Source organism: Loxodonta africana, chromosome 19 (genome assembly GCF_030014295.1).
Source record: "Loxodonta africana isolate mLoxAfr1 chromosome 19, mLoxAfr1.hap2, whole genome shotgun sequence".
In the NCBI taxonomy this organism is placed as follows: domain Eukaryota; kingdom Metazoa; phylum Chordata; class Mammalia; order Proboscidea; family Elephantidae; genus Loxodonta; species Loxodonta africana.
Genome location: NC_087360.1, coordinates 14,208,525 through 14,218,933, shown reverse-complemented (window position 1 = coordinate 14,218,933; position 10,409 = coordinate 14,208,525). Strand labels below are relative to the sequence as shown.

At 42.8% G+C, this 10,409-nt stretch overlaps 1 long non-coding RNA gene across 1 annotated transcript; it reads right to left on the bottom strand.

Moving 5' to 3' along the window:
* Window positions 1-1,444: 1,444 nt before the first annotated feature.
* LOC135228227 (uncharacterized) lies at window positions 1,445-8,325 on the bottom strand. Its single transcript, XR_010318587.1, has 2 exons — window positions 7,140-8,325; window positions 1,445-5,304 (listed from the first exon to the last, which is right to left on the bottom strand). It is a non-coding gene; the product is annotated as an uncharacterized LOC135228227 (long non-coding RNA).
* Between the last annotated feature and the right edge of the window lie 2,084 nt (window positions 8,326-10,409).

Here is a 10,409-nt window from a genome sequence, read left to right as displayed (position 1 = left end):
ATGCACATATTTTTTGGTTGTTATTACTGTCGTTGCAAAGTTTTGAGTATAATTTCAATGTGAATCTCAATTGTGTGCAGACAGCCTCTCTCAACACCCTAAGTCTCCAAGAACCAGGGCACCTTTGAAGGCACTAATTAGCCAAAGAGGTAGCTTGCTTTCCTTTCTTCCTCCCCCTCTCTTCTCCTCCACCCTTCCCTTATTCCTTCCCTCCCACCTTCCCATCTCCTTCCCACTTTTTTCTTTCAAAATTGTCCTCAAGTCATATCAAAAACCAAAAACCCATTGCCGTCTTGTTGATTCTAACTCACAGAGACCCTATAGGACAGGGTAGAACTGCCCTATAGGGTTTCCAAAGAGTGGCTGGTGAATTCAAACTGCCAACCTTTTGGTTAATAGCTGAGCTGTCAACCACTGAACCGTCAGGGTTCCCAAGTCACATTGGGAGAGCCTCATCCTGCAGTCTTGAACTCAATTCTTGATTTCATCACTGACTCACAGTTCTATGTACTGTGCCCCAGATTTTTCATCTCTGAAATGGGTATGATAACACAAGAAAATAATATTTGTGGCAATCTTAAGGACCTCTGGTAATTAGCTTTGTAAAGGTTTAAGCCACACACACACACACACACACACATATACAATCTGATTAGCCTCTAGCACAGAGGAGGCAGTGGAATTTCCTCAGAACAATCTAAGCAGAAAACATCTCCATTCCCTTATCTGCCGGTGCATTTGTGTATACATTTGGCTAAATTAAGCTGCTTAATAAACTAGCCTGCAGCCACCTCATACTCAGTCTTGAAACACAAAGCACAACATTCTCTTTCAGGCCAGCAGCTTCCAATTTCTGGTGGTTATGAGCAGAGGAAGGGGAATGAACACGTTTAGTTTCTTGTTCTATTCCCTGGACACAGGTTCAAACTTGCCTTTCACCCCAAGCAAGCTTTATTCTCTGGAAGTCTTCTTTGCACATCGGCCAGCTCGGAGAATCTGTTTTCACCGGGCCCCAAACCAGTGTTTCCTGGCCTGATGAAAAGTTCATATTGTCCATATGCTGGGCATAAAGTGGGATTCTCAAGTGGAAAGACAAGGCTGGGGGAAGGACGGGGTGTCAAGGAAAAGAAAGAAGGTATGTAGTCTAGGGGCTAAATAACAAAAAGAAACCCCAGGGCTCTGAGTTTAAAAGATAACCCTACTTGAAGATTTTGTTCTCAGTTAAACATTGTGTAAGGGGTCTCTGTTGTTTTTGCCTGCCCAGCAGCCATTTCCTTTCTTCTGGACCTGGCATGCAGTTTTGGTTTGGGGCTCTATCCTCCCCCATTGGATATCATCTTGGTAGCACCATTAATCAAAGTGCCTTTCCTTTCCCTATGCAAAGGATAAGCCCATGATTGTGGTTAGGCCAGACATAGTCTTCCAGAAATTTGAGCCTTGAAGGACTCCATAAGGTTGGAGCTAATCCATCCAGGCATCTGTGCCCTGAAGAAACTTGTCTCTTAGCTCTCCTACATTCCCAGAGCTGGTCTGGTCTCTGTCTCTTCTGAGGACTGTTCTTTGACCATTACTTCTATTTTGTGAATCCCTCTGGCCCCTTCCAATACTTTTTTTTTTTTTTTTTTGCTTAGCCAGAGTCAACTTTGCCTCTAGCCATGATAAAGTAGCTGGTACCAGACTTGTTTTCCAGCTGTACACAACTAGAAAACTGGACAAAGTATATGCAACAACTGTTTTCAGATACTGGGAAACAGGAAGTGCAGAACTGTGAACCCTAAAAGGAAGGAGTCAAATGAAGTGAGCCATAGGATCACCCTGGCTGCCTGTCTGGAGGCACTTTTAAGATTGTGGGAAGGACAGAGAATCCTAAGCAGAGCATGGTGGTCTCTGAGTTGAGGAGACATAGGTTATAGTATGTGGAGGTTAAAGAAGCTGGAATTTATGAGGCGGTGACCCAGAGAGGAAGGAGTTATATAGATAAACAGTACCAGAAATCTATTTCGGGAGTCCCTTGAGTTGTTGGTTGAGTACTAATTTGCCCAGGCATTGGGCAAAATGCTACAAGGCTGACAGTTCTAAGGATTTTTGTTGTCTTTATGTTGAAGTGTAATCCATACTGAAGGCTGTGGTCTTTGACCTTCATCAGTAAGTGCTTTAAGTCCTCTTCACTTTTGGTATAATGCAGGTTGTTAATGAGTCTTCCTCTAATCCTGATACCTTGTTCTTCTTCATATAGTCTGGCTTCTCAGATTATTTGCCCAGCATACAGATTGAATAAGTATGGTGAAAGGATATAACCCAGACACCCACCTTTCCTGATTTCAAAGCATTCAGTATTCACTTTGTCTATTTGAACAACCACCTCTTGGTCTATATGTTCAGGCTACTGTGATCGTTAAGGTTGTGTGTCAGCTTGGCTGGTCCATTGTTCTCAGTTATGATGTAGTTTGGCAGTTATATAATAATGTAATCATTTCCATAATGTGGTCTGTTATGAGTAGCCAATCAATTGAAAGGGAATTTCCTTGAGGGTATGGCCTGCATCCAATATAGGTGGACTTTCTGGCAAGCCTCACTGGCTTTTGCTCGCCCTGGATCCTGCAGCTGGCTCCTGTTCATCTGACCTCCAGTTCTTGGGACTGGAGCAAGCAGCTTACCTGCCGATCTTGAGAATTGTCGGCCTTCACAGCCTGTGAGCCAGGGCCGTGTTGTCTGACCTGCCAATCTTGGGGTTCGCCAGCCTCTGCAACTATATGACTCAGGAGAAACCTCTAGCCTGACCCATGGACTTGGGACTTTCCAGCCTCTACAACCACATGAGTCATTTCCTTGATATAAATTTCTCTCTCTCTCTCTGTGTGTGTGTGTGTGTGTGTGTATATATAGACATGACACTGGTTTTGTTTCTCTAGGGAACCCAGCCCAAGATGGTTCCTCATGAGCACAATTACATATTCTGGAATTCCCATTCTTTTCAATGTTATGCATAGTTTGTTATGATCTACACAGTCAAATGTCTTTACATAGTCAATAAAACAATTAAACTTCTTTCTGGTATTCTCTGCTTTCAGCCAAGATCTGTCTGACATCAGGAATGATATCCCTTGTTCCACGTCCTCTTCAGAATCTAGATGGAATTTCTGGCAGTTCCCTGTTGAAGTAGTGCTGCAACTGGTTTTGAATTATCTTCAGCAAAAGTTTACTTGTGTGTAATATTAATGATATTGTTCAATAATTTCCACATCTTTTGGATCACATTTCTTTGGAATGGGCACAAATATGGATCTCTTCCAGTCAGTTGACCAGGTAGCTGTCTTCCAGATTTCTTGGCATAGATGAGTGAGTGCTTCTGGTGTTGCATCCATTTGTTGAAACATCTCAGTTGGTATTCTGTCAGTTTCTGGAACCTTGTTTTCACCAGTGCCTTCAGTGAAGCTTAGACTTCTTCCTTCAATATCATTGATTCTTGGTCTGATGCTACCTCCTGAAATGGTTGAATGTCGGCCAACTCCAGCATTCAATAAAATATGTCTGTCATTCAATAAGAAATTACTGGGCATCTGAAAAAGCGGAGAAATGTGACCTATTATCAAGAGATATATCAGTCACTATGAACAGACTCACAAATGACAAAGATGAAGATCTTAAAACAACTATTATAAATATTTTCAAAGATTTAAAAGAAAACGTGAGCATAGTGAGAAATGGAAGATATAAAAGAAGAACCAAATGGAACTTCTAGAGATGAAAAATAGAATATCTAAAACGAAAATTGCAAACAAAGAAAAGAAATAAAATGAAAAATTCTCTGGATGGGTTTAACAGCAGATTAAAGATTGCAGAAGAAAACAATTACTAAACACAATGACATAATAATAGAAAGTATTGAAACTAAAGCATAAGGATAAAATATAGAAGGGCTAAAAAAAGGATCATGGAATTGGGGACATATGCAACAATATTAGGTGCTCCACCCTATATGTAAGTGAAGTCGCAGTAGTAGAAGAGGGCAGAAAAAATACCTGAAATAATAGTGACTTAAAATGTTTTGAATATGATAAAAACTATTAATCCACAGATCTAAGATGTTCAATGAATCCCAAGCAGAATAAACACAAGGAAAATGACATAAAGTTACATCATAATCGAATTGCTAAAAACCAGAAATAAAGAGAAAATCTTAAAAGGAGCCAAGGTAAAAAGACATACATACAAAGATAAGAATTAATAAAGATAAATTATTGCGGATTTTCCCTTAGAAACACTGCAAGCCAGAAGACAATGGAATGGGATCTTTAATGTGCTGAATGAATCAGCGACAAAAACTGTCAAGAATTCTATGTCCAGTGAAAATATCCTTAAAAAATGAAGGTGAAATAAAAATGTCTTTCAGACAAACAAACTGTGATTGAGTTTGTTACCAGAAGACCTGCACTATAAAAGAATGTTAAAAGAAGCTCTTTTTCAAGCTGAAGAAAGGTGATACCAGGTGGAAACTCAGGTCTACACAAAGAAATGAAGAACACCAGAAATAGTAAATATGTGAGTAAATATAAAAGACTTTTGTATTCTCGTTTTTTGGTTTCTTCAAGTTATCCAGATCAGAACCCCCTGGCATTTCAGAATCTAGAATCAACATATAGAAATACTGGTGCTGTTTGGCAGTTCAGACACCATCTCGTCTCTGAAGCAAATATGAAAATATGCTACCATTTTTTAGTTATGGAGAGCAAACACAGAGTTAATTGTCATATATATATATATATATATATACATATATATATATATATATATAATCCTTTATAGATGAACCATTCATGGCCTTGAGATTTACATGCCTTTTTCAAGGCATGACCCAAACACCTAGGTGCACTAACCAGAAACAACATCACCTTTCTGCCTTCCCAGGGTCAAATAGATCAGATCACAGCTCTGGATTCAAATCACAGTGCTGCCACTTATTAATTGTGTGATTTTGCACAAGTCATTAAATTCCTCTAAGCCTCCTACTCATAAAATGGAGATAACAGAATGCCCACCTCTTTGAGTTGCTGACGTTAACACGAGTCAGAATGCTTTTGTTTATAACTGACCAACTTAAATCATCTTAAGCATAAAGGATATTTATTTTCTTATGGAACTGGGAAGTTTGTAGGTACTTCTGGATCCAGGGGCTCATACAACATCATCAGGAATCTCTCTGTCCCTTATCTCTGCTTTCCTTGGTTTTGATGTCATTCTCAGGTAGGCTCTCCCCAGTCAGTGTCAGAGATGATCACCAGCAGCTTCAGGCTCATAGTCTACCTACATAGCAAAGCCAAGAGAAAGTGAGTTCCTCTTTCCCAATAATTAGGCAACTGTTCACTCTGATTGACCCACTTAGGACCACACTCCCATCCCTGAACTATCTTGACTCTCATTGGCCAGGCCTGGATTGTATATCTTCTCCTCGAGCAAGAGGATGGATGAGAGATGATTTCTAGAATGTTGTCATTAGAAGATGGTGTCATAGATGCTGAACAGACAAAACAAACAAAAAAGACATTTACTACCTTGTATAAATTTTTTATAAAGCCCTGGGCAATAAGTAAGCCTCGACCAAGTGCTTTGCATGTACTAACTCCTTACAACAGCTGTATAAGGGGAGATTCCTTTTTATCCTCATGGTACAGGTGAAGAAACTAAGGCCCAGAGAGGTTAAATACCCTATCCCAGGCCACACAGCTAGTAAATGGAAGAATGAGGATTCAAATACAGACCACCCTACTCAACTGCCTCAGTGAATGATGGCTGCTTAATGAGGTCGCACACCTGGTCTGTGGCAGAGTCTCACTAAGAACTAAGGGCCCCGCTCCTCCCTAGTCCCCATGTCTCTTCATGTTCCCACCCTACTTTCAGGTAATTACTAAGCCCAACAGAAAGGGGAACCTCAACATAAAATACGTGAAAGATGCCTTGCAAACAAGATGCTGTGTGTTTCCAATCTGGATGAGGGGAACGGCCCATGGTAGCCAGAGAAAGAACGTGGCAAATGGAAGGCATGGGTGGATGTATTAGTTTCTTATGGTTGATGTACTAAATCCTTGGCATTGTGGCCGCATCGCTCCAGTCTCTGCCTCCGTCTTTATATGGCCTTCTCCTTTGTGTATCTCTGTGTGTCCTCTTCTTCTGTCCAATCTCTTTGCCTCACTCTTACAAGGATACCTGTCATTGGATTTAGAGCCCACCTAGGTAATCCAGAAGGATCTCATCTTGAGATCCTGAAATTAATTACATCTGCAAAGACCCTTTGTCCAAATAAGGTCACATTCATAGGTTCCAGGGATTAGGACATGGACAGATCTTTTTGGGAGCCACCATTCAACACACCACCCATCTGTCAGTCTGTCATACTCTGGAGCTTGTGTGTTGCTATGATGCTGGAAGCTGTGCCGCCAATATCTCAAATACCAGCAGGGTCATCCACGGTGGACTAGGAACAAAGGCCTGGCAAGCTACTTCTGACAGTTAGCCAAGGAAAACCCTATGGATCACAACAGAACATTGTCTGATACAGTACTGGATGATGAGCCCCGCACGCTGGAAGGCACTCAGAATAAACAGTGGCCTCAACAATGGACTCGAGCATACCAACGATGACGAAGATGATGCAGGACCATGAAGATGACACTGTTTCCTTCTAAGGTAGATTGGGGGGCCACGAATTGAAGCCAGCTTGACAGCAACTAACAATACAATCCCCTACAGTGGAAAAGCAGCCCAACTTTGTCTCATTTCAGAGCGGTTGCTTGGCCTGTGAGAGAGTAGTTAAGAGAGCACAGGAGAGCCACGGGCTTGGATGAGTGAGTGAACTGCAGTGGGTTTTTGACAGTCTCTCTGTCTCTCTTTTTTTTTTTTTTTTTTGTATTTTCCTCTTTTGTTTTGAGCTTTTTCTGCCCTATTTTCTGGAAGGTGCACGATGCTCGCCTCTGTGGTTATTTTCGCCTAACAGCTGTGTTTCCGGTGAGCAGCTGGGGGATTCTTCTGACTCAGCAAAACCGTAGCAGTAACCGTCAAGAAGCCATTCAAGCAAGGCTGGAAATAAAGAAGCAGTTTCTTCCCCGGCCCCCTCCTCCTTTCACTTCCCCACCCCTGAGTACCTTTTGAAAGTCTCACAAAGCACTTCTGAAAAACCACTTTGACCAGTATACTCCAGGGCTGGACACAATATGGCCATCAGCTGGGCTTGATGGAATAAATAAATAGGGGAGACAGACTCCAGAAAGTTCTCTGGCAAACCAGCCCAGCTTTGTGTTTGGAAGGCACCTCCCAAGATGCCCCCACCCCCTCCTCACATGTATTGTGTCTTACAAGTTTCCCACAGGTCTGAGCAGTGAAAGCAGAGGCTAAAGGGACTTCTGTGGTTTTCCAGGGTGTGGCTGCAAGTTGCCTTCACCACAGCTCAGTATCTACTTTTTGCAGTTTGTATGTGTGTGTGTGTGTTTTTTTTTTTTTAAGGTCACGATTTCACCCTGGGTCTGGGGAGGCAAATACAAATTTCTACCTACTGGCCTAGGATCTAGCTCTGGACGGCAGGCTCTGGAAGCCCTGCCTGGAGCCAGAGGGAACAAAATGGAAAGGAATCTGGATCCTGGAGAGTCAGCCCCAGCCTGTGTGCATGTTGGAGCCTGCAGACGACTCTCAGGCAAGAAGACAGCTGCGTCCTGAGCCCCGTCGCTGCTGTTTCGAGAAAGAACCGAACAAATAAATTTAGTTCCATCCTACGCATCTTCCACAGCTGCTTACTGACCAAACAGAAAGAGGCCTCTATTTCAACCTGGCGTGCCCGTTTTTTTTTCTGCCTAATGTGGTCTGCTAACGCCCTTTACAAGGGATTTTCAAAGGAGGTAACTGACTCTGGCCTTATTTAGCTCTTAGTTAGAGGCCGAGCAGGGAGGAGCTGGAGTTTAGGGCAGGAGGTTCTTTTTGCCATTTTGAAACAAAATGGCAGCTAGTGAATGTTTCCAAATGGCCTTCGACTCCTGGAATTTCTAATGTGTTTTTGGGGGAGCCAGAACATGGGGAAGGTTATAGAGATGTGTGAGTGCTCAGAGGCTAGCCTGTAGTTCCCAATGCCATTACTTTAATAGCACCATTTGTGGAAATAAAGAACTCGCTGACTGGGTTTGCAAGTGAAAAGACTGGAACGAAGCTCTGAGGAGGTTTAATGGAGCTCACCAGCATGACGGGGTTTTTTGTGGAACAGGCTGTGGACTTAGAGTTAGACAGACCCGAGTTCAAATCCTAGCCCCACCACCTAGCGGCAGGGTGCCTCTGTAAGTGACACTCTAGCCACGTACAACGTTGAACCTCTCTGAGCCTCGGTCACTTAGCTGTAAAACAGCAGTAATATAGGGCTTGATAAGGATTAAATGGCATCTATTGAACACGACTAGCCCAGTTCTTGGTGTGTCGTTGTTATTAGGAGCTGTCGAGTCAGCTCCGATTCATAGTGACCCTGTGTATAACAGAATGAATCACTGCCCAGTCCTGCACCAGCCTCATGATCGTTGTTATGCTTGAGCCCATTGTTGCAGCCACTGTGTCAGTCTATCTTGTTGAGGGTCTTCCTCTCTTTTGCTGACCTCTACTTTACCAAGCATGTTGTCCTTCTTCAGGACTAGCCTTCCTCATAACATATCCAAAGTATGTGAGACAAAGTCTCGCCATCCTTGCTTCCAAGGAGCATTCTGGATGTACTTCTTCCAAGACAAATTTGTTCATTCTTCTAACATGGTATATAATCTTCTTCCATGGTATATTCAATATTTTCCACCAACGGCGTAATTCAAAGACATCAATTCTTCTTTGGTCTTCCTTATTTATTATCCAGCTTTCATATGCATATGAGGTAATTGAAAACACCATGGCTTGGGTCAGGTGCACCTTAGTGGGTGTTGGCATGTGGTGACCTCTGTTTCATCTCATGAGGCTTGTGGTCTTGTTTTTTGGCCACAGCAGCCCACTTTTTCTCCTCTCACTCTTCTCCATAAGATTTGGGGGACATACCTTACCCTCAAGCTTGAGGTGAGCAGTGGCCCTCCCTTACCACCGTGAGTCTTAAATACCTCTGACCATAGTGACTGGCTCTTGGATGGGCATGTGACCCAAGCTGAAACAACCAGAGCCAACTTTAGGAAGGTTAATGGAATTACCAGTAAAGAGAAAATCTTTCTGCTGAGTTTCTAAGTGGTCAAGTTTTAAACTTCGTGTTGCTATTTGTTCTCTTTATATAATGGAGGGAAGAGTCTGCCTGAGAATGAAGACAGAGGGGGAAAAATGGAGAAAGTGCATCTTATCACAATTTGAGCCCCTTGATCCAGCCATGCCTGAAGTCAGAAACCCCTCAAACTTGTCAGTCATGTAAGCCAATACGTTTCCTTTTTTTTTAGTGAATCCAGTCTGGGTTAGGTTTCTGTGTCTTGAAATCAGAAGAGTCTGAAGTAATACACCAAACCTAACCTCTTGTAGTTGAGTTGATTCGGACCCATAACCACCCTATAGGACAGAGTAGAACTGCCCCATAGGGTTCCCAAGGAGCGGCTGTTGATTCAAACTGCCGACCATTTTGTTTAGCAGCCAGAGCCCTTAACCACTGTGCCACCAGGGCTCCAAGTAATACACAGCTCAATAAATATTTTTTTAATCTGAATTTACCTGTGGCCTCATTCAGAGCCAAGAGGCAGATGGATGACTCATGCCACCTCTAGTAGTGAGATCTGTGAAGAGTCTTTAGCTTCTGTACACTGATTTCTTTTAGGCCCCTCTTGCCCTGATGTCTCAGTGGTTAAGCACTCAACTGCTAACCAAAAGGTCTGAGGTTTGAACCCACCAGTGGCTCCACAGGAGAAAGGTGGGGCATTCTGATTTTGTAAAGACTGCAGCCTTGGAGACCCTATGGGGGAAGTTCTGCTCTGTCCTATGGGGTCACTGTGAGTTGGAATCGACTTGATGGCAATGGGTTTACCACTGACGTGAATTAAAAACATATGCTCATTAAAAAAAACAAAAAACAAAAAACTACATTTCATAAGCATTGGAAAGTGGATTGGAAGGATTTATTTGGAATACACTACTGGTGCTTGTGGGAGTGAGGGCAATGGAAAGTGGTAGCAGTAGATGAAGGCAAAAAATAATACAGGAAAGCACAAGACATGCCTTAAACGGACAAATGGTAAATGGATGCCGTAAACTGAGAAGCGTGATTTGATGAAAGCTGTGCACCTGAAATCCAAATGTTATAAAGAGAGGAGTCACACAAGTGAGTCATTAGTGGCAATTGTGTGGATAGCTCAGCAGGGTTGGGGTCCTGTGAGTGTGCACAGCAGGGCTACTTGATCTGCTCTGGAGTGTCAGGGAAGACTTTGCTG